Below are 24363 nucleotides of genomic sequence, written 5' to 3'. Positions count from 1 at the left end.
CAGGAGTATTTCCCGGAGCTTGATGTTGAAGCAGCTTTAATTGGGAAAATACATCCTGTGTGAGACCTGCCTGAATGACTGAAGGCGGAAGTATGGGAGTAACAGGACTGTTGTCTTGAACCGGAAGGAAACTGCGTGACAGGGCATCTGCCTTGGTATTCTTGGAACCTGGTCTGAAGGTGATAATGAATTTGAAACGAGTAAAAAATAAAGCCCAACGAGCCTGTCGGGCATTCAGTCGTTTAGCCGATTCAATGTATTGAAGATTTTTGTGATCAGTCAAAACTGAAATGGTGTGGGTAGCTCCTTCAAGCCAATGTCTCCACTCCTCGAAAGCCCATTTAATAGCCAGCAATTCCCGGTTACCAACATCGTAGTTGGATTCTGCAGATGAGAATTTCCTGGACATAAAGGCACAAGGATGTAACTCAAGGGAATCTGGATCTTTCTGAGAAAGGATAGCCCCTACTCCAACCTCCGAGGCATCCACCTCAATAATGAAAGGTAATTCTGGGTTGGGATGTCTAAGGACAGGGGCTGAGACAAAGGCTAGTTTTAAGGCCTGAAAAGATAACTCCGCTTCACATGACCAATTGGTAGGATCTGCTCCCTTCTTAGTAAGTGCCACAATGGGAGCAACTAGGTCAGAGAAAGAGTGAATAAATCTTCTATAGTAGTTTGCAAACCCTAAAAAGCGCTGAATTGCTTTTAAATTGGTGGGTTGCGCCCAACTAAGGATGGCTTGGAGCTTTTTTGGTTCCATTCGGAATCCCCGAGGGGAAATAATGTACCCTAAAAAGGATACTTCCGTGACATGAAATTCACACTTCTCCAGCTTGGCATATAAGTGATTTTCACGTAATCTCTTTAGCACCTGACGCACCTGGGTAACATGTTGTTCCACGGAGTCAGAATATATCAAAATATCGTCTAAATAGACCACGACGAATCTTCCCAGAAACTCACGGAGCACATCATTAATGAGATCCTGGAAAACTGCCGGAGCGTTAGATAGGCCGAATGGCATGACCAGATACTCATAGTGGCCCGACTGAGTACTAAATGCCGTTTTCCACTCATCCCCTGACCTGATTCTGATGAGGTTATATGCTCCTCTAAGATCAATCTTAGAAAAAATAACAGCCGAACGTAGCTGATCAAAGAGGACAGAGATCAGCGGCAGAGGGTAAGTATTCTTTACTGAGATTTTATTCAAAGCTCTAAAGTCAATGCAGGGTCTGAGTGAACCATCCTTCTTCTCTACGAAGAAGAAACCTGCACTTAAAGGGGATTTAGATGGCCTGATAAACCCTTTCCCAAGGCTTTCTTTCACATACTCATTCATGGCCACAGTTTCAGGACCAGACAATGCATATAACCTTCCTTTAGGCAACGTGGCACCAGGAATTAACTCAATGGCACAATCATAAGGCCTATGGGGAGGCAAAATATCCGCATTGCCCTTGGAAAACACATCAACAAAATCCTGGTATTCCCCAGGAATATGTGCGGAACTGGTGGCAGCTACTCGGATAGGAAGCGTAATACATTCTTTATCACAGATGGTACCCCATTGTAGGATCTCCCCAGACTGCCAATCAATGACGGGATTATGAAAGGCCAGCCAAGGATGACCCAGAACCACAGGAACTGCTGGACAATGGGTAAGGAAAAACTCAATTTTTTCAGAATGCAGAGCTCCCACCGAGAGCAAAACAGGAGGTGTACATAGAGAAATAACCCCATTGGATAAAGGACTCCCATCTAAACCATGCATGGTGATACACCTACCTAAGGTTAGCTGAGGAATACCTAAGGCCTTGGCCCATGTTAAATCCATAAAGTTTCCTGCAGCTCCACTGTCCACAAAAGCAGAGACCGAGGAACAGAGGCTGCCATAGGAAACTTTAGCAGGAACCAACAGTGAATTATTTGAGGAGATGAGCTGCAGACCAAAGTGAACCCCCTCACAATTCACTTGGTCAGGAAGTTTCCCAACTTGTTTGGACAACTACGGGCAAAATGTCCCTTACCTCCGCAGTATAAACACAGACCATAATTTTGCCTCCTGGTTCTTTCTTCCGGAGACAATTTGGAGAGACCAATCTGCATAGGCTCCTCTATGTCTACAGGAATGGAAGGAACCCAGGGAGAGGACCCGACAGATGCCCCTTTTTCAGCCCTCCGCTCTCTGAGCCGACGATCTATTTTAATAGATAGCTCCATGAGGTTATCGAGGGTCTCAGGAGCGGGATACTGGAGGAGACTGTCTTTTATAGATTCCGATAAGCCGAGGCGAAACTGACTGCGCAGGGCTGGGTCATTACAGCCACAGTCGTTCGACCAACGGCGAAACTCCGTACAATAATTCTCTGCGGGATTCCTACCCTGTCTAAGAGCACGCAACTGACTTTCTGCGGACGCCTCTCTATCAGGGTCGTCATACAATAGCCCTAAAGATTTTAAAAAGGCGTCTACAGACGATAAGGCCGGATCGTCTGTCTTTAAACCAAAAGCCCAGGTCTGAGGATCCCCCTGAAGTAGAGAAATAATAATCCCAACCCGCTGAGCCTCTGTACCTGAGGTAACTGGTCTTAAACGAAAATACAGTTTGCAAGATTCTTTAAAATTAAAAAACTGTTTTCTATCCCCAGAAAAACGGTCAGGCAGATGCATTTTTGGTTCAGGGATGACCCTCGGGGAAGTCCGTAACAGATCTTCCTGTGACCTCACCCGGAGGGACAGATCCTGAACCATCTGAGTAAGTTCCTGAATCTGACTAACAAGAAGCTGGCCAGGGTTTGGCCCAACACCGGTGGGATTCATAAGGCCGACAAAAATCTCCCAACTAAAAAGTGAAAAAATTTACTGTAAGTTAAATCTTTTCTTTTGTAGGCCGGTGATAATGTTATGATTCCTGTACTCCAGACCGGAGGAGATCTTATGGCAGGGATCTGAGTACAGGAAAATAAGCTGGTTGTGGGAGCTGGATAGCCTAGTAACCCCTGGCGCCCTAACTCCGTTGTCTCGCCCGTGTTATCAGAAATCCCCTGCGAGACTATGGTTGCTTGAGCCCATGGCAGCCGCGTTCGAAGGGCGGATTATGTCTGCCCAACCCCGATGCCCCCGCAGGTCTTAATGGGAGACAAGGGGAAGTCCGAGACAGGGTGATAACAAGGGGCCCTCTGACTAAGCAACCAGGCCAGGGGTTACAAGCTAACTAACTAAATCAAAAGGTATGTGCGGACTAGCCGCCAGGAAAAAGGACAACCAAGGATCCACTGATCCGACACTCCTATCCGGCACCGCCGGACACCAGAGTGGATCTGTGGAAGCGGAATCCTCCGCAAAGCTCCAGAACACAATTAAACAAAATAATAAACAGAAGCGGACAAGCCGCAACACACGGCTGCGCCGCGACTCACGAACACCACCAGATGTTAAAGGTGCTCGGTCAGACTCCAGGAACAGATGGTAACTTCCGAGTACAGGATCTCTGAGGACAGGAACAACCGAAAAGACCGGGACTGGGAACTCTCTGCAGCAGACACAGGCAAACAGGAAGCTATCACCGGCGTCTGTAAGAAGTCCTGAGGGTGCCTTTATTCAGGCACCCTCCAATCAGGATCCAGACAGGACAATCAAATAGAAATGCCGTGCAGCTTGCATGCTGCACGGCCAGCACATAATCAGGGTAATGAGAATAGACCCAGCAACGGGGAACGCGGCTGAACGTGGCGTCCCCGTTGCTAAGGTCAGAGCGGCTCCGTGCGCCCGGCGTCTTAGCGTTGCCAGGGAGCCGGCGGCTGAACGCGCACGGCGTCCCTGGTTGCTAGGCGCCGGGCCGCACGGCCGAGCGGACCCCGGCGCCTAACAATTGCATTGGAGACGGGAAGCTAATCCCCCTCCAGCTTGTTCCTTGACCGAAGTTCATTCCTCTATCTACGGGACCTCACATCTATTGTTTTACCCAGCGCCTGCAACATCTTACCTGTGAATGCGGTTCATACGCCGCCAGCACTAGCAGCACTTTCATCACCAGTGCTGTCATTATCCAAGGTATAGCTGCAGTGGTAACATAAGGACTCACTATTGTGTGGAGATCCCACACGCAATCCATCACGGTCCGTCTATTACCGGAACTAGTGGCTTTTCTTCCACCAGCCTCACGCCGTTTACTCACCTGGACTCGGTAACTATTCACAACCACCTTAATATTAACGACCTAAAAACAGCTAACTTGCCTGTACCTTAGCAGTTTTTTAGCCATTACGAACCTAAACAATTCCAGAGACGACCGGCATTCTTTATTGGTCCTAATTGACATTGCTCAACTATATTGTTATATGGACTTGGTTCTCCAGCTGCCTTTTTATATACATTGTTACCCATTTAATCAAAGTGTTGAATGCTTATTGTGAAATTGTTATATCGACACAAGTGTGTTTTTTTATAATAGAAATACCGACAGTATTTATTGACATGATATTCAGTCAAATTGACTAGAGTCTTAATCTTTCTAAAAGCAAATGTAATTTATATGGTTATAAAGAGTTTATACTCGTTTTGAATAAATTAATTTTTAATATATTAATTCTTGGACTCCTTTGGCTGTTATTCTCCGAGGCACAATATATAGGGTTCCATGAGTGCCTCTATTATTTTTCTTTTTTTCTAGTTATTCCATTAGGAATAATACACAACTCCTATATAGAGGCGAACATGTACCTAATATTGATCCCCAGTTTCCTGGATTTTTAGTGTGGGTTTAAATTACCCCTCTTTATTTCAATAGACCCAGCGCTGCAATCAATTACTGTTTTATCTTTATAACAGATCCTGCTTATCGTTATGCCATTCATTGCAGTACGTCAGTTTATATATGGTGTCTAATGATTGTCATTTAACTCCTTGGACCCACATCTTTTTCCCACTTACTTTTAAGCCCCAATAGGTCTTCACAGTGGTACTTTTTTGATATCAAGCAAATGTCATTTATATGGTTATAAAGAGTTTACACTCGTTTTGAATAAATAAATTTTTTATATTTTAATTCTTGGACTCCTTTGGCTGTTATTCTCCGGGGCACAATATATAGGGTACCATGAGCGCCTCTATTATTTTTCTTTTTTTCTGTTATAAAGATGCATTGAAGAAATGTTCATATACATAGTTTCTAAGGTTGAAAAAAAGACAATTGTCCATCGAGTTCAACCTATTTGTGGTCTCCTATGCACGATTATTTTGTATAAAATTTTGACTGAAGTTGATGACTGCCGTTACGTTTTCCCCCTCTTTTTTATAATAACCATAGTGTGTGACTATGCCCCGAGACCCTGGATATCCTTATCCATTAGGAATTTATCTAACCCATTCTTAAAGGTGTTGACTGAGTCAGCCATTACAACTCCCTCAGGCAGGGAATTCCAAACACGTATCGTCCTTACCGTAAAAAAGCCTTTACGCCGTATTGTGCGGAATCTCCTCTCCTCTAACCTGAGCGAGTGTCCATGAGTTCTCTGTGTTGATCTAACCAAAAACAGGTCCTGCGCAAGATCTGTATATTGTCCCCTTATATATTTGTAAATATTGATCATGTCCCCTCTTAATCTCCTCTTTTCCAGTGTAAACATGCCTAGTCTTGCAAGCCTTTCCTCATATTCCAGCGTCTCCATACCCTTAATTAGTTTGGTCGCCCGCCTCTGAACCTTTTCTAGCTCCAGGATATCCTTTTTGTAGTAAGGTGCCCAGAATTGTACGGAGTATTCAAGGTGTGGCCTCACAAGTGATTTATATAACGGGAGTATAATACTCTCGTCCCTAGCATCAATTCCCCGTTTTATGCATGCTAATATCTTATTAGCCTTCTTTGCTGCAGTCCTATTTTGGGTACTACTGCTTAGTTTGCTATCTATGAGGACACCTAAGTCCTTTTCCAGTACAGAATCCTCTAATTTTACCCCATTTAGTAGGTGGGTGTTATTTTTGTTCTTGCTACCACAGTGCATTACCTTACACTTGTCTGTATTGAAGCGCATTCTCCATTTCACTGCCCAAGCTTCTAATTTAATTAAGTCGTTCTGAAGCGACTCAGCATCCCCCTCCGCATTTATAACTTTACACAATTTGGTATCAGCTGCAAAAATTTACACCATGCTCTCTAGACCTTCTGTTAGGTCATTAATGATAATATTGAACAATAGCGGTCCTAATACTGAGCCTTGCAGCACACCACTTAGCACTTCAGTCCAATTTGAAAAAGATCCATTAACCACAACGCGCTGCTCCCTATTATCTAACCAGTTTTTGACCCAAGCTTCCTAGCCCTGTTTCTTGTTGCTTGTAGATAAGTCTCATGTGTGATACAGATTCGAATGCTTTGGCAAAATCTAAAAAGATTACATCCACCACTTTACCCTGATCTAGGTTTGCTCTTACTGTTTCATAAAAGCCAAGTAAGTTGGTTTGACAGGATCTGTCCTTCATAAACCCATGTTGATTCCTTTTAATGACCTTATTGACTTCAAGGAACTTCTAAATACTATCTCTTAGAATACCTTCCAATGCTTTCCCCACTATAGATGTATGACTAATTGGTCTATAATTACCTGGTTCAGCTTTACTTCCCTTTTTCAATATAGGCACTACTTCCGCTATACGCCAGTCTTTGGGAAACCATACCTGATATTACTGAATCCTTAAAGATCAAAAATAGCAGTTTTGCAAGTTCAGAGTGAAGCTCCATTAGAACCCTTGGGTGAATACCATCGGGACCTGGTGACTTATTAATCTTTAAATGTTTTAATCGGTCACAGACTACTTCCTCGCTTAAATAAGTACCTATCAGTGGGATATTCTCATTATTGAGATTATGTGTTAGTCCCTGAATTGGGTCCTCTCTAGTAAATACTGTTGAAAAAAACTCATTTAGTGTGTCCGCTATGTCATTATAATTTTTGCTTAAGACTCCCAACTTGTCTTTTAAAGGGCCTATACTCTCCTTCTTTAATCTCTTGCTATTAATTATTTACAGAAATTTTTGGGATTCGCTTTGCTTTCCTTTGCTACTAGTTTTTCAGTTTCTACTTTAGCCGCTCTTATTTCCTTTTTGCTTATTTTGTTACATTCCTTATAGTGCTGAAATGACTCTGCTTCCCCGTCAGATTTGTATTTTTTAAATGCTCACCTTTTCTTGCCCATAAGTTCCTTTATCTTTTTGTTAAGCCACATTGGTTTATGATTTGTATTCCTTTTTTTTTGCTGCTCGTAGGAATAAATTTGAGAGTATTTTTAGCTAGCAGGAATTTTAGTATCTCCCATTTCTCCGTAGTATGTTTTCCTAAAAACAAACCTTCCCATTCAATATCCCTGAAAAATACCCTCATCTTTTCAAAATTCACTTTGCTAAAGTTTAGAGTCCTAGTTGAGCCAGTATAGGGCTGTTTATTAAAAAAACCTGATATTGAATATGACCATATTGTGGTCGCTGTTTCCTATGGGTTCCCCTACTATAGTACCTGATACCAAATCCCCATTGTTTGTTAATACCAGGTCTAAGATTGCATTGTACCTAGTTGGTTCCTCAATTAGTTGAACTAAGTAGTTATCATTAAGTGTGTTTAAAAACATATTGCCCCTAGCAGTATCACATTAATCGTTTTTCCAGTTTATCTCTGGATAGTTAAAATCTCCCATCACTACTATGTCTCCTACTCCTGCTGCTCTTTCAATTTGCTTTAGTAACAATTCCTCATCAGATACGTTGATACCAGGCGGCCTATAGCATACACCCAATACTAACTTTTTTATTCCTTTTTCCCTGCATGTAAATTTCTACCCATAATGTCTCGACAGTGTCTACAGTCCCCTCCTGAATATCTTCCCGTATATCAGGTTTTAAAACACACCCCTCCACCCTTTTTATTTAGTCTGTCTCTCCTAAACAGTGTATAGCCCTCTAGATTGACTGTCCAATCATGAGATTCGTCCCACCAAGTTTCAGTAATGCCTATAATATCATACTGTTTGCTTGCAGCAAGTATTTCTAGTTCGCCCTTCTTACCAGTAATGCTTCTAGCGTTTACATACATACAACTAAGATACGTATTTCCCCTTGCGTTAGGGACATCTTTCACCTTATGTAGCAATGATGACCTGTAATCATCATTGGTTAGTGCTTTGGTAAAATCTCTCTTAGCACCCATGTTAGTAACCTTACCGCCTGCTCTTACCCTCCCCCCAACTTCTCCCCCATTTTGTTTACTACCGCCATTCCCACTATTCTCACTGCATGACCCGTAGTTTCTAGCTAAACCCTCCCCCCCAGGCTCCTAGTTTAAAATCTCCTCCAACCTTCTAACCATCCTTCCCCCCAGCACCGCTGCCCCTCCTCAGTCAGGTGCAATCCATCACGACAAAAGAGATGGCGCCTGACTGAGAAGTCCACCCAGTGTTCCAGGAACACAAACACCTCTTTCCTGCACCAATCCCTAAACCACACATTTACCTCCCTAATCTCCCTCTGCCTCCCTGGACTAGCGCGTGGCACGGGTAATATGTCGAAGAATATTACCTTAGATGTCCTTGCCTTAAGTTTCTTTCCTGTGTCCCTATAGTCTTTCTTAAGGACATCCCACCTTCCGCTAACTTTGTCATTGTGCCAACGTGCACCAAGACCACCGGGTCTTTCCCAGCCCCTCCCAACAATCTACCCGGTCTGCGATGTGCCGTACCCGAGCACCCGGGAGACAACAAACTGTACGACGATCACGGTCCCGGTAGCAGATTGCCCTATCTGCCTTCCTGATGATAGAATCCCCTACCACCACCATCTGACTAGGTACCTCACTATCTTTTATCCCAACTGCGCCAGAGGGACTACTCCTCTGGATGCTAGAGGGAGCAGTCTCCTCCGGCACCATCATTTCTTCACTATCATCCTCCGATTCCTTGTCCAGTCGGGCAAATTTGTTCGGGTTTGATAGTTTGGAGATGTCGATCCTCCCCCTCTTTTTCTTCCTTCTAACTGTGACCCAGCTGGCTACCTGGTCATCATCCTCTTCTACCAGTGACCCCTCCCGCAACTCCTCCACCCAGAGGCGGAACTACCGCCAGTGCAACCAGTGCGTTGCACTGGGGCCCGCCTCTGTCCAGGGGCCCAAAGCATGTTATGAGTCAAACTGACTCATTACATGCCACTGTGCGCTGCGGGCAACCGCTGCCCGCAGCGCACAGCCGCCCAGAGAGGAGAGGAGCAGCGGTACGGGTGAAGGAGGAGGAGGGAGGTGGAGGAGGGAGCCGCAGCAGCGCTTTGTTACTGGTTGAGGCGCTGCTGCTGCTGCCCCTCTGCTTCACTATAGGCTGTCTTCCGAGAACAGCCTATAGTGAAGCAGGGGGGCAGCAGCAGCAGCAGCAGCGTCTCCACCAAAAACATTTCTTTCTTTCTTTCTTTCTTTCTGTCTTTCTTTCTTTCTGTCTTTCTGTCTTTCTTTGGACTGTCTGCCGCAATGTGTAAAAAGGGGGAATCTGCCTGCCGCAATGTGTAAAAATGGGGAATCTGCCTGCCGCAATGTGTAAAAAAGGGGACTCTGCCTGCCGCAATGTGTAAAAAGGGGGAATCTGCCTGCCGCAATGTGTAAAAATGGGGAATCTGCTTGCCGCAATGTGTAAAAAGGGGGAATCTGCCTGCTGCAATGTGTAAAAAGAGGGAATCTGCCTGCCGTAATGTGTAAAAAGGGGGACGCTGTCTGCCGTAATGTGTAACAAGGGCACGCTGTCTGCCGTAATGTGTAAAAAGGGCACGCTGTCTGCCGTTATGTTTAACAAGGGCACGCTATCTGCCGTTATGTGTAAAAAGTGTACGCTGTCTGCCGCTATGTGTAACAAGGGCACGCTGTCTGCCGCTATGTGTAACAAGGGCACGCTGTCTGCCGTTATGTGTAAAAAGTGTACGCTGTCTGCCGCTATGTGTAACAAGGGCACGCTGTCTGCCGTTATGTGTAAAAAGTGTACGCTGTCTGCCGCTATGTGTAACAAGGGCACGCTGTCTGCCGCTATGTGTAACAAGGGCACGCTGTCTTCCGTTATGTGTAAAAAGGGGACGCTGTCTGCCGTTATGTGTAAAAAGTGCACGCTGTCTGCCGTAATGTGTAAAAAGGGGGACGTTGTCTGCCGTAATGTGTAAAAAGAGGAATCTGTCTGCCGTAATGTGTAAAAGGGTCTCTACCTGGTGTAGTGGTGCTACTGTGCGGCGTAATTTGAATAATGGAGACTACTGTGCACCGTTTTATGAATTGGTATTTTGTGGCCACACCCCTTACCCACGAAGTCACGCCACTATGTATTTTTGCGAGCGCCTACGGCTCGCACTGCCCCTGTTTTGCATGCAGGGGTGGGGCTCTGATGCCGTTTCCTGCACACAGTGCTAAAATGTCTAGTTACGGCACTGTTGCTAGGTCTCCATTTCTCTGGCCCTGAGCAGGTCCCCCTCACCAGATCCTCTCCAGGGGTGAGGGGGTGGACTTGGATGGGATGGAGGGGGGGGCACAGCATTTTGTCACACCTGGGCCCACCGCTCGCTAGTTCCGCCACTGCCTCCACCGTTCTGTCTACACTTCGCTCGAGATTGTGAATCTCCCTCAGTCGCGTAACGGTTTGCTCTAGATCAGTTACCTGGGCTTCCAGGGCAACCGTTCGCGCACACCTCGTGCAGATGTAATCACACTGGGCTGGTAGCTCCAATTGTGCATACATCTTGCACGACATGCACTGAGTGAGGTCCCCAATCACAGCCCCTCCCATATTGTTTGTAAGGTCTAACTCCCTGTTACTCTCAAAGAAAAAGAAGCAAAAAGAAAAAGTAGAAGACAAACAATCTGGGCAAACACTCGCTTATACAATAATTAAGCTGGCTTATACTTATCTATCTTTGTGTGGTTCTTAGTCCTTCGCTTTTATGCAGCCATAGTACTCCAGTGCCCCATATGAGTGGGACCTCTCCTGCGGCACCGATACTCCACTTAGCAGTTGCAGTCATTCCAGCTCACTGCACCTCCTTTTCACTCAGCTTCCAGCTCCTGCTTTTGCTGATTCCAACTCACATACACTTACAAATCCAAGCAACACTTCAAAATTCAAGCCCTTACAATGAGCAACAAGATAAGGTAAAACATGCCTGAAGATTAGTGACAGAATTGTCCAATATGAAGCAAAGATTGGTGCCAAACTGTAAAGAAGTGTTAACTGGATATTGTAGACAAAGATGAATAACTGTGAAGACTTGTTATTGACACTTAGACTGAACTGGAGAACTGTGAAGAATTGTCTTTGAATGATGCAAAAACGTAGATACAATACTGAAAGAAGTACTTGCAGGTTGTGAAGATTATACTTGAAACACTGTGAAGAGCTGCAGCAGAAGACAACGGTGAGGAATGGGTTAACTAGGAGATGAGTAATGGAGGACCAGGATTAAGTAGAAACTTCCACAGGCTGTGTGATTATAGCAGGCAGTCACTGAACGAACAGGGTAACCTCTCACGGGACTCCAGGAATCCACTTGTTGCCACTTGGAGACCGATTGACTGACAGCACTGTTATGATTCCAATACTCCGGTCTGGGGAGATCTTATAGCAAGGACCCGAGTACTGGAACGTAATGCTGGGAAATGGGAGTGGGAACGGGAATAGCCCCTGGCGCCCTATCTCCGTTGTCTCGCCCGTGTTGTCAGAAATCTCTTGCGAGACTATGGTTGCTTGAGCCCATGGCAGCCGCGTTTGAAGGGCGGATTACGTCTGCCCAACTCCGATGCCCCCTCAGGTCTTAATGGGAGACAAAGAGAAATCCGAGACAGGGTGATAACAAGGGGCCCTCTAACTAAACAACAAAGCCAGGGGCTATACACTAACTTTAAACTAGAGTATGTGCGGAAAAACCGCCAGGGAAAAGGACAACCAAAATACCCACTTGTCCACTCTCCTACTCGGCACCGCCGAGTTCCGGAGAGGACTGTGGGAGCGGAAACCTCCGCAAATGCTCCAAAACAGAATACGAGATGAAGCGACCTAGGCCGCAGCACGCGGCAGAGCCGCCACTCACGAAAACCACTTGAGATCCTCTAGCGACTGTTGCGGGTAATTGAGGACCGGAAGGCTCCTTGGGATGAGATGACAACTCCAAGATTCAGGAACTCTGAGGACAGGAATGACCGGACACAGCAGAACTGGAACAGACGTTCAGCAAACCAAAGCAGCATGCAGGAAGCTATAACCGGCGTCTGTGTGAAGCACTGAGAAGGCTTTAAGCACTGCATCCTCCAATCAGGGTTCAGAGGCCGATTAACATAAATGTCGTGCAGCTGCCTTGCTGCACGACCAGAAGACCAGTGTGTTTAATTACTTGATTGACCCTGCAACGGGGAACGCGGTCCGCCCGTGGTGTCCCCGTTGCTAGGGTCCTGGCGGCTGAGCGCGCCCGGCGTCCTAGCATTGCTAGGGACCCAGCGGCTCAGCGCGCACAGCGTCCCAGCGTTGCTAGGGACCCGGCGGCTCAGCGCGCACGGCGGCCCAACGTTGCTAGGGACCCGGCGGCTCAGCCCGCTCGGCGTCCCTAGTTGCTAGGTGCCGGGCCGCAACGAGATCTCGGACCGCGGCGCCTAACAGTACCCCCCCTTGAGGAGGGGTCAAAGAACCCCTAAAGCCAGGTTTCTGAGGAAATTCCCGAAAAAATTATTTCTTGAGTTTAGGGGCATGAAGATCCTTATCCAGGACCCAAGACCTTTCCTCCGGACCATAGCCTTTCCAGTGAACCAAAAAATAAAGCCGACTCCGGGACATTTTAGAATCAAGAATCTTCTCTACCAAGAACTCCTGTTGTCCCTGCACATCCACTGGAGATCTACCCTGAGAGGTCCTCCAAGGAAATCTACTGGAAGAAACATATTGTTTCAACAGGGAACAGTGAAAAGTATTTCCAGTTCTGAGAGATCTTGGTAAACGTAGCCGAAAGGCAACTGGGTTGACCTTCTTAATGATAAGAAATGGTCCAATAAATTTGGGTCCCAGTCTAGCCGAGGATTGTCGAAGCTTGATGTTGCGAGTTGACAACCACACCTTATCTCCCACCTTAAAAGTGCAAGGACGTCGGAGCCTATCGGAAAATGTCTTTTCTCGAAAGGCCGCCTTTCTGAGAGCAAGGTGCACTTTTTTCCAAATTGCTCTGAGATGGGAGGTTAAGGTCAGCGAGGAGACTGGAGAATGATGAAAAAAAGAATTGGCTCTGGGGTGAAAACCAAAAACTGAAAAGAATGGAGACTCTTTGGTGGAGGAATGACAAGAGTTATTATAAGCAAATTCAGCCAGAGGGAGAAACTCGGACCAATCATTCTGGAGTTTGGCTGAATACAAACGTAAATACTGTTTTAATGACTGGTTGACTCGTTCGGTTTGCCCGTTAGATTGTGGGTGGTAACCAGACGTTAAAGACAGTTTCATCTTCAATGAGGCACAAAAACGTTTCCAGAATTGTGCGATGAATTGTGGACCCCGATCAGAAACAATATCAGTGGGCAAACCATGAAGCCTGAACACATGGCGGAGAAACAAAACTGCCAACCCTTGAGCAGAAGGCAAATGAGGAAGAGCAATAAAATGAGCCATTTTACTAAAACGGTCCACTACCACCCAAATGACTCGGAATCCGGCTGAAAGGGGAAGGTCAACCACGAAATCCATGGAAATATGAGACCATGGCCTAAGAGGAACAGTTAAAGGCATGAGTTGCCCGATAGGCAAGGAACGAGGAACCTTATGCTGTGCACAAACCTGACAGGAATGGACGAATTCCTTAACGTCTTTAGAAAGACTAGGCCACCACACTGAGCGAGAGACTAACTCCAAGGTCTTAGTGATACCCGGATGCCCTGAGACTTTGTTGTCATGAAACTCAGTTAAAACAGTGCCTCTCAAAAATTCAGGAACATAAAGACGACCAGCAGGAGTAAGTCTAGGAGCTTGGTGTTGAAGCTGGTTTAACTGGGTAAATAAATCCTGTGTGAGGCCTGCCCGGATGACCGAAGATGGAACTATGGGGGTAACAACAGGATTGCTATTGTGAACCGGAAGAAAGCTACGAGACAGGGCATCAGCTTTAGTATTCTTGGAACCAGGCCTGAAGGTGATTATAAACCTGAAACGAGTAAAAAATAATGCCCAACGTGCCTGCCGAGCATTAAGCCGTTTAGCAGATTCAATATATTGCAGGTTCTTATGGTCAGTAAAAACCGAAATAGTATGTCTAGCTCCCTCCAGCCAATGCCTCCATTCCTCGAAAGCCCATTTTACTGCCAGTAACTCCCGATTACCAACGTCATAGTTGGATTCAGCGGAGGAGAATTTCCTGGACATGAAGGCACAAGGATGTAACTCCAGAGATTCCGGATCTTCCTGAGAAAGGATAGCCCCCACTCCAACCTCTGAGGCATCAACTTCCACAATAAAGGGCAGTTCCGGATTAGGATGTCTGAGGACAGGAGCCGAGACAAAGGCTTGTTTCAAGGCCCGGAAGGACAACTCAGCTTCATGCGACCAATTGGAGGGATCCGCTCCTTTTTTAGTCAGAGCTACTATGGGAGCGACCAGGTCAGAAAAAGAATAAATGAACGGCCTATAATAATTCGCAAACCCTAAAAAGCGCTGAATTGCTTTTAAATTAGTGGGTTGCGCCCAATTAAGGATGGCCTGGAGCTTCTTCGGTTCCATGGAAAACCCCTGGGGAGAAATTATGTACCCTAAAAAAGATACCTCTGTGATATGAAAATCACACTTCTCCAGCTTGGCATATAAATGATTCTCACGTAACTTTTGAAGAACCAGACGCACCTGGGTTACATGTTGTTCCATCGACTCAGAATAAATCAAGATGTCGTCTAAATAAACGACCACAAATTTCCCTAGGAAGTCACGGAGGACATCGTTAATGAGGTCTTGAAAAACCGCCGGAGCATTTGACAGGCCGAACGGCATCACCAGGTATTCATAGTGACCTGACTGAGTGCTGAAAGCCGTCTTCCACTCATCCCCAGATTTAATTCGGATGAGGTTGAAAGCTCCCCTAAGGTCAATTTTAGAGAAAATCACGGCGGAACGTAACTGATCAAAAAGCACAGAAATTAACGGCAAAGGATAGGTGTTTTTAACAGAGATCTTATTCAGAGCCCTAAAATCAATGCATGGTCTAAGCGAACCATCTTTTTTCTCCACAAAGAAAAAACCAGCACTCAAGGGAGATTTTGATGGTCTAATAAATCCCTTCTTTAGGCTTTCCTGAATATAATTATTCATGGCCGTGGTTTCTGGCCCGGACAAGGCATATAATCTCCCCTTATGCAAAGTGGCACCTGGAACTAGTTCAATTGTACAATCATAGGACCGATGGGGAGGCAGAATGTCCGCATTGCCTTTAGAGAACACATCGGCAAAATCCTGGTATTCAACAGGAATGAGCTCTGGGACAACTGCTGCAACCCTGACTGGATAAGAAATACATTCTTTAGCACAAAAAGAACCCCATTGGGAAATCTCCCCGGACCGCCAATCAATGGTGGGATTGTGAAAGGCAAGCCAAGGGTGACCCAAAACTACAGGAACTGCCGGGCAATGTGTAAGGTAGAACTCAATATCTTCAGAATGTAAGGCTCCTACTGTAAGTACTACTGGAGGTGTACAGTGAGTAATTACCCCATTGGAAAGCGGACCCCCATCTAAGCCGTGCATGGTGATACATCTATCTAACGGTAAATGTGGAATGCCTAAGGCCTTAGCCCAAGTTAAGTCCATAAAGTTTCCTGCAGCTCCACTATCGACAAAGGCAGACACTAACGAACTGAGGCTGCCAAAGGAAACCTTAACAGGGACTAATAGAGAATTGTTTGAGGAGATAAGCTGCAGACCTAAGTGAACCCCCTCACAATTCACCTGGTCAGAGCGTTTCCCAACTTGTTCGGGCAGTTACGAGCAAAGTGTCCCTTACCACCACAGTACAGACAAAGACCGGAATTTTGTCTTCTGGTTCTTTCCTCAGGAGGAGCCACGAGAGACCCATCTGCATGGGCTCCTCGACGTCCTCTGGGAAGGTATAAACACAAGGACTAGGCCTTACAGTTGTTCCTCTTTCAGCCCTCCGCTCTCGGAGACGACGATCAATCTTTATAGCAAGCTCCATGAGTTTATCGAGAGTCTCAGGAGCGGGGTACTGGAGGAGACTGTCTTTAATAAATTCAGATAAACCAATGCGAAACTGACTGTGCAGGGCCGGGTCATTCCAGCCACAGTCGTTCGACCAACGGCGAAACTCGGTACAATATACTTCCGCTGTATTTCTACCTTGTTTGAGAGCGCGCAGATGACTCTCAGCTGACGCCTCTCTATCAGGGTCATCATATAAGAGCCCTAATGACTTAAAAAAGGCATCTACAGATAACAACGCTGGATCCTCAGCTTTTAAACCAAACGCACAGGTCTGAGGATCCCCCTGAAGTAATGATATAATAATCCCAACCCGCTGAGATTCAGTACCAGAGGATGTAGGTCTTAAACGAAAATATAGCTTACAAGTTTCTTTAAAATTAAAAAAATCTTTTCTGTCACCGGAAAAACGGTCAGGTAAATGCATCTTTGGTTCAGGAACAACCCTCGGGGAGGCTCGCAAAAGATCTTCCTGCGCTCTCACCCGAAGAGAAAGATCCTGGACCATCTGAGTAAGTTCCTGAATCTGGTTGACTAAAAGCTGACCGGGATTTGGTCCTAAACCTGTCGGATTCATGAGGCCGATAAACTCTCACAAAAACAGAATGAGAAAAAATTAAACCCCCTTTAATTTTAAGTTTTGCTGTGGCCGGTTATAATGTTATGATTCCAATACTCCGGTCTGGGGAGATTTTATAGCAAGGACCCGAGTACTGGAACGTAATGCTGGGAAATGGGAGTGGGAACGGGAATAGCCCCTGGCGCCCTATCTCCGTTGTCTCGCCCGTGTTGTCAGAAATCTCTTGCGAGACTATGGTTGCTTGAGCCCATGGCAGCCGCGTTTGAAGGGCGGATTACGTCTGCCCAACTCCGATGCCCCCTCAGGTCTTAATGGGAGACAAAGAGAAATCCGAGACAGGGTGATAACAAGGGGCCCTCTAACTAAACAACAAAGCCAGGGGCTATACACTAACTTTAAACTAGAGTATGTGCGGAAAAACCGCCAGGGAAAAGGACAACCAAAATACCCACTTGTCCACTCTCCTACTCGGCACCGCCGAGTTCCGGAGAGGACTGTGGGAGCGGAAACCTCCGCAAATGCTCCAAAACAGAATACGAGATGAAGCGACCTAGGCCGCAGCACGCTGCAGAGCCGCCAGTCACGAAAACCACTTGAGATCCTCTAGCGACTGTTGCGGGTAATTGAGGACCGGAAGGCTCCTTGGGATGAGATGACAACTCCAAGATTCAAGAACTCTGAGGACAGGAATGACCGGACACAGCAGAACTGGAACAGACGTTCAGCAAACCAAAGCAGCATGCAGGAAGCTATAACCGGCGTCTGTGTGAAGCACTGAGAAGGCTTTAAGCACTGCATCCTCCAATCAGGGTTCAGAGGCCGATTAACATAAATGTCGTGCAGCTGCCTTGCTGCACGACCAGAAGACCAGTGTGTTTAATTACTTGATTGACCCTGCAACGGGGAACGCGGTCCGCCCGTGGCGTCCCCGTTGCTAGGGTCCTGGTGGCTGAGCGCGCCCGGCGTCCTTGCGTTGCTAGGGACCCGGCGGCTCAGCGCGCACGGCGTCCCAGCGTTGCTAGGGACCCGGCGGCTCAGCGCGCACGGCGTCCCAGCGTTGCTAGGGACCCGGCGGCTCAGCCCGCTCGGCGTCCCTAGTTGCTAGGCGCCGGGCCGCAACGAGATCTCGGACCGCGGCGCCTAACAAGCACAGCAGGGAGCTGATGGATCACTTGCGGTGAAGGCTGCAGGCAGACCTTTCTGGGAGCGGAGGTGATATCAGGACCACTGGAATCACACAGAAATTCACAGGGAGAGCACAGAGCTAGGGCACAGAGTAGCTACAACAAAGCACTGGCCAAGAGTGAAATAAACCCAGCCTACTTATAGGCAGTGCAGGCACGGGATTGGCTAACACTTACCCATATTTGCTCACAGGTGCTGCATTTGGTCTCCAACATGTACACCTCCTATACTGCAGACACACAGAGGTGCCTCTGGCCATTAGGTCCCCCCACTCCCGACTCCCAGAACCTGAGTCACCTCTGCCACCGACCCCACCGCATCCGCACACAGCCGCACAGCACTGCGAGCAACAGCGCCGGCAACAGACGGATCCCAGAACCCGCAGCAATTCGTGACAACTGAATGATAACAGTAACCACTCTGGGCTTTATAATTGCTTACTGTAAGGTTACATGATAATAGCACATACAAAAATATATCTAATACCCCTTTCACATCGCTATAGCGGGTCGCACCTGGGACTTGTGCACGGTTCCTTCCCGGGTGCGACCCTTTTGAGACCCCTTTCAGACTGGCGGCACCAACCCAGCATATGGCCAGGTTGGTGAAGTTAGCAGTGACGTGTGTGGAGGCGGTGCCTGGAGGTCAGATCATCTCCAAGTTTCGCCTCTCCATATAGTGCTGCCTCTCCCTACAGTGTGAACATGTCCCGGGTTGCATCAACCTAGCAACTCGTTCACACTGCATTTCAACCCGGGAATAACTCTGCTTTATTCCCGGGTCAGTCAACCTTGGAATTTGTAACGTACCTCTTTCATACCTCACCTCGACCCGGGTCGACCTATCAATACTGTATATTGGGTTATTTTGGTGATGTGAAAGGGGTATAAATTAAGAGACAGCTTACCTGGAGTCATCCCTAGGTACCCCAAATGGCACTGAACTCACCAGAATGCTCTCCAAATGCAGGTCCCATCTACGCCTACCTAAACTGAAGGTAAAATGGAAGCTGCTCAGCCAAATTAGTAACGCCTCTCAGGTGCTGAAGGGGAGGGGTTGTTCCTACCACTGGACCTACCAGCTCCTCAATGAAAGCGGGAATCTGACTTAATGACTGCGGTCACTGCAGCAATATAGCATATATAGTATCACTACAGCTGGGATGTTAGGTAAGCAAAGGAGTAATCTGTGTACTACTAGGGTAGTGCAGCTATTGGTAGAGATGAATGGCTATAAGTGAGAGGAGATGCAGGTTAGACAGTTGCTGAGTAGGTGAGGGCTGTAGTAGAAGTGTGAGAGAAGAGGACCATGCTCCAAGTGACTTACAATCTAGGGAAAAAGGGAAGACAGGTGACATGAGGAGTGAGCAAAGGAGAGGACCTGAGGGCAGGATAATGTCAGACTGTGGTGTGAAGGACCCACTGGGGGAATGCAATGCTTAGGGGGCCAGTCCCCAGAGAGGATGTGGCCAATCACCAGAGAGACTTGGCTAACCATTAGAGAGTGCATGGTCTAGGCCCCTTGATAAATACAGTACATATACAAATACACCATAGTTCTGTGCAGTACATATGTCAAATGTTTAACTATTGCACAATCTGGAACCTGTTGCCTAGAAGAGGAGGTGGGCCCTCAAGTAGTGGGGCCCACTGGGATTTTCCCCTGTACCCCGGTGGGTTGGAAGTGAGCATGGTAGAGATAGCCATAGGCTCTCACCACTACAATTCATTTTGAATACAGCTGTGAGGCTAAACTTCCTCGCTAGACGTTCATCGTCTGCAGATCCGCTCTGTCAGTCCCTCCATTGGTTACCGGTATTCTACCGTATTAAATATAAAATGCTTTCTCTTATGTCCTAGAGGATTCTGGGGTCCACATTAGTACCATGGAGTATAGACGGGTCCACTAGGAGCCATGGGCACTTTAAGAGATTAATAGTGTGGGCTGGCTCCTCCCTCTATGCCCCTCCTACCAGACTCAGTTTAGAAAATGTGCCCGGAGAAGCTGGTCACAGCTAGGGAAGCTCCTAGGAGTTTTCTTAGTTTTTTATTTTATTAGAACATTAGGTACAGGAAGGCTGCTGACAACAGCCTTCCTGCTTCATGGGACGTAGGGAGGGTAGTAGGAACCAACTCTAGAAGTTAATGGTTCTCTATCTCCGCTGACAGGACACTGAGCTCCTGTGGGTGCTGATCGCAAGCCCACGAGATGACCGCTCACTCCCGCAGCACGGCCGCTACCCCCTAACAGAGCCAGAAGAGAGAACGTGAGTACAGCGCCCGCGTCCCAGTTAGCGGGTCGCTGGCGGGAATGGCGGCACAAGGGTAGGCTGCGCTCCAGGAAGGCACAGCAACACTTAGTGTAGGTACTTGGAGGGGCGTTCTGGGCCAGCGCAGTCACCCTAAACTGGTCACAGACGCTAACAGGGGATAACCTGCTGTTAGCATAAATATCTCCGGCCAGTATAAACAAATTTGTGCAGGAAGCCGCACGCCATTACAGGGGGCGGGGCTTCTCAGAGCAGATCCAGCATTCACCAGCACCATTTTCCTCCCTGCAGACATACAACAAGATGCTGACAGGGAGCGCTGACCCTCCAGATAACTCCAGGGGGTTATAGACAGGGGGGAGTGCATTGTTAGAAATAATCAACCTATTAAGGTTGGTTACTCAGCGCCGGGCTTTTATCATAATAACTACTCACAAGGGCACTGTGTGGGTGGCTCCTTAGACTCTGTGACTCTCTGAAGGTACTCTGGGGGAAACTGTATCTGACATTTTCCTGTGTGTTTGTGTATATCCCACATTACCATGTCTAAGGACTCTGTGTCCTGTCCTCAGGAGAAGATAAACACTCTGCAGCAGTCTATCCCATATACTCAGGACTGCAGTATACTGTCTCAGCCTTTGGAATCCGAACCCTCATGGTGGATTCTTTAAGGGGAATGATATCCCAGATTTCTACAAGGATGTCACATACTGAGAAAGAGATGCAGTTTTTGAGGAAATCTGTGGAGGGGTTACAATATTGGGCCACCACTACTTCATCAAAAACCCCACCTACATACCCACAAAAGCGTACACTTGCCCAGATAGTGCAAGCTGACACTGATACCGACTCAGATACAGGAGTCAGTGATGGGGATATGCAGGGGGGTGGATGCATCCCTTCCTAAAGGGGTGCAACTAATGATTGAAGCCATTAGGGATGTTTTACACTTTTCTGAGAATGTACTTGAACAGGTGGAGGAATATCGCTTACCTTTCCGGCTTCCAAGGAGTTAAACTCTTTGTTTGAAAAATCCTGGGAAAACCCCCCAAAAAAATTCCAGATCCCAAAAAGGGTTCTCATTGCTTTTCCTTTTCCTGAAGAGGATAGGAAAAAGTGAGAAAACCCACCTATAGTGGATGCTTCTGTATCTAGGTTGTCAAAAAAGGTGGTTTTTTTCCTGTTCCTGGTTCAACCACTTTAAAAGAACCGGCTGACTGCAAGATTGAGACTATACTCAAATCACTATACACAGCTAATGGCGTCGCTTTACAGCTCACTATTGCTTGTGCATGGATTTCAAAAGCCATAGTTAAGTGGCCAGGCACATTGCTAAAGGACTTAGATACTATGGATAGAAGTGACATTGATTTGTTCTTACGTCACATACAGGATTCTGCAGGGTTCATGGTGGAGGCCATGAAGGACCTTGGCATGCTGAATGCACGGGCTACTTCTCTGGCGGTTTTGGCACGCAGAAGACTGCAGATGCGGAATCCAAGAGAAGTGTGGAGAACCTACCCTTCACAGGTCAGGCTCTGTTTGGGGATACTTTGGATGCATGGATCTCCACAGCAACTGCGGGTAAGTCAACCTTTCTTCCCTCAGCTGTGCCAACGGCTAGGGAATCTTCTCCTTCTCCTACACTGCAGTCCTTTCGGACCGCAAAATTTAAGAAATCCAAGCCCCCTCCCACCTTCTTTAGAGGAGCTCGGGATAGTACAGAAAACCTGCAAGATCAGGTTCCCAGGAACAGAAACCAGGTTCTGCTTCCTCAAAATCTTCAGCATGACGGTGGACCTCCCAGTTTTGAGGTTGGGCAGATGGGAGCGAGACTAAAAGATTTCAGTCACGTTTGGGCATCATCATGCCTAGACCCCTGGGTAAAGGATATTGTTACCGAGGGATACAGATTGGAATTTCAAGAACTCCCACCTCACAGATTCTTCGAATCAGGCTTACCAGTTTTCGCTGACAGACAGCGCTATTCTGCAGGAAGCCATTAAAAAAATTGGTTCAAACAAATGTCATTGTTCCTGTTCCACTCCACCTACAACACAAGGGTTATTACTCAAACCTGTTTGTGGTACCGAAACCAGACAGTTCGGTAAGGCCGACTTAAGGGAATTCAAATTCAAGATGGAGTCTCTGAGAGCGGTGATCTCAGGTCTGGTGGAGGGGGAATTCCTGGTGTCCCTAAATGTCAAGGATGCGTAGCTTCGCATTCCGATCTGGCCGCCTCACCAGGCTTATCTCAGAGTTGTGCTGCTGGACTGTCACTATCCGTTCCAGGCACTGCCATTTGGCCTCTCCACAGCATCGAGGGTATTCACCAAGGTCATGGCGGAGATGATGTTACTTCTCCAAAAACAGGGTGTCATCATAATTCCATATTTGGACGATCTACTGTTATAAGCATCTTCCAAGGAGAAGTTGTTGCAGAGTATTGCTCTCTCAACTCGACTACTCCAGGATCATGGGTGGATCCTGAACCTTCCAAAGTCACATTTGAAGCCGACAATGAGACTGCCCTTCCTGGGGATGATACTAGACACGGAAGTACAGAGGGTGTTTCTACCAGTGGAGAAAGCGTTGGTGATCAGTTTAATGGTCCGGGGTGTCCTGAAGCCAGCCCGGGTATCGGCTCATCAGTGCATTCGTTTTCTGGGGAAGATGATTGCCTTCTAACTGGGCTCTACAGTACGGAACATTCCATGCGAGGTTCTTCCAACTTGATCTCCTAGACAAATGGTTCGGGATCACATCTTCACATGCACCAGCAGATACGCCTGTCGCCGAAAGCCATAATTTCTCTGACGTCCTAGTGGATGCTGGGAACTACGTAAGGACCATGGGGAATAGCGGGCTCCGAAGGAGGCTGGGCACTCTAGAAAGATTTCAGACTACCTGGTGTGCACTGGCTCCTCCCACTATGACCCTCCTCCAAGCCTCAGTTAGAATTCGTGCCCGGCCGAGGTTGGATGCACACTAGGGGCTCTCCTGAGCTCTTAGAAAGAATAGACTTAGGTTTTTTATTTTCAGTGAGACCTGCTGGCAACAGGCTCACTGCAGCGAGGGACTAAGGGGAGAAGAAGCGAACTCGCCTGCTTGCAGCCGGATTGGGCTTCTTAGGCTACTGGACACCATTAGCTCCAGAGGGATCGACCGCAGGCCCAGTCCTTGGTGTTCGGTCCCGGAGCCGCGCCGCCGTCCCCCTTACAGAGCCAGAAGCAAGAAGATGGTCTGGAAAATCGGCGGCATGAAGACTCTGTCTTCACCAAGGTAGCGCACAGCACTGCAGCTGTGCGCCATTGCTCCTCTCACACTTCACACTCCGGTCACTGAGGGTGCAGGGCGCTGGGGGGGGGCGCCCTGAGGCAGCAATAATAACACCTTGGCTGGCTAAAATACCTCAATATATAGCCCCAGAGGCTATATATGAGGTAAATACCCCTGCCAGAATTCCATAAAAAGCGGGAGAATAGGCCGCGAAAAAGGGGCGGAGCCTATCTCCTCAGCACACTGGCGCCATTTTCCCCTCACAGCTCGGCTGGAAGGAAGCTCCCTGGCTCTTCCCTGTAATATACAGTAACAGTAAGAGGGAAAAGAGAGGGGGGGGCATTAAATTTGGCAGTATATATACATATATTATATGTAAAGCAGCTATTAGGGACATAACTCAGTTAGTCCCTGTATATATATAGCGCTCTGGTGTGTGCTGGCATACTCTCACTCTGTCCCCCCAAAGGGCTTTTTGTGGGTCCTGTCCTCTGTTGAGCATTCCCTGTGTGTGGGGGGGGTGTCGGTACGGCTGTGTCGACATGTTTGATGAGGATAATGAGGTGGAGGCGGAGCAGATGCATTTTGAAGGGACGTCACCCCCTGCGGGGCAGACACCCGAGTGGATGAACTTATGGAAAGAAATGAGTGCACGTATAGATTCTTTACATAAGAAATTTGACGACATGCCAAATGTGGGACAGCCGGGATCTCAGCTCGTGCCTGTCCAGGTGCCTCAGGGGTCGTCAGGGGCTCTAAAACGCCCGCTACCTCAGTTTGCACAAACCTAATGCCTGTCAGGGCCATT

The sequence above is a fragment of the Pseudophryne corroboree genome, chromosome 12 (genome assembly GCF_028390025.1).
Source record: "Pseudophryne corroboree isolate aPseCor3 chromosome 12, aPseCor3.hap2, whole genome shotgun sequence".
Lineage (NCBI taxonomy): Eukaryota > Metazoa > Chordata > Amphibia > Anura > Myobatrachidae > Pseudophryne > Pseudophryne corroboree.
Note: the sequence above shows the minus strand (reverse complement) of the source record.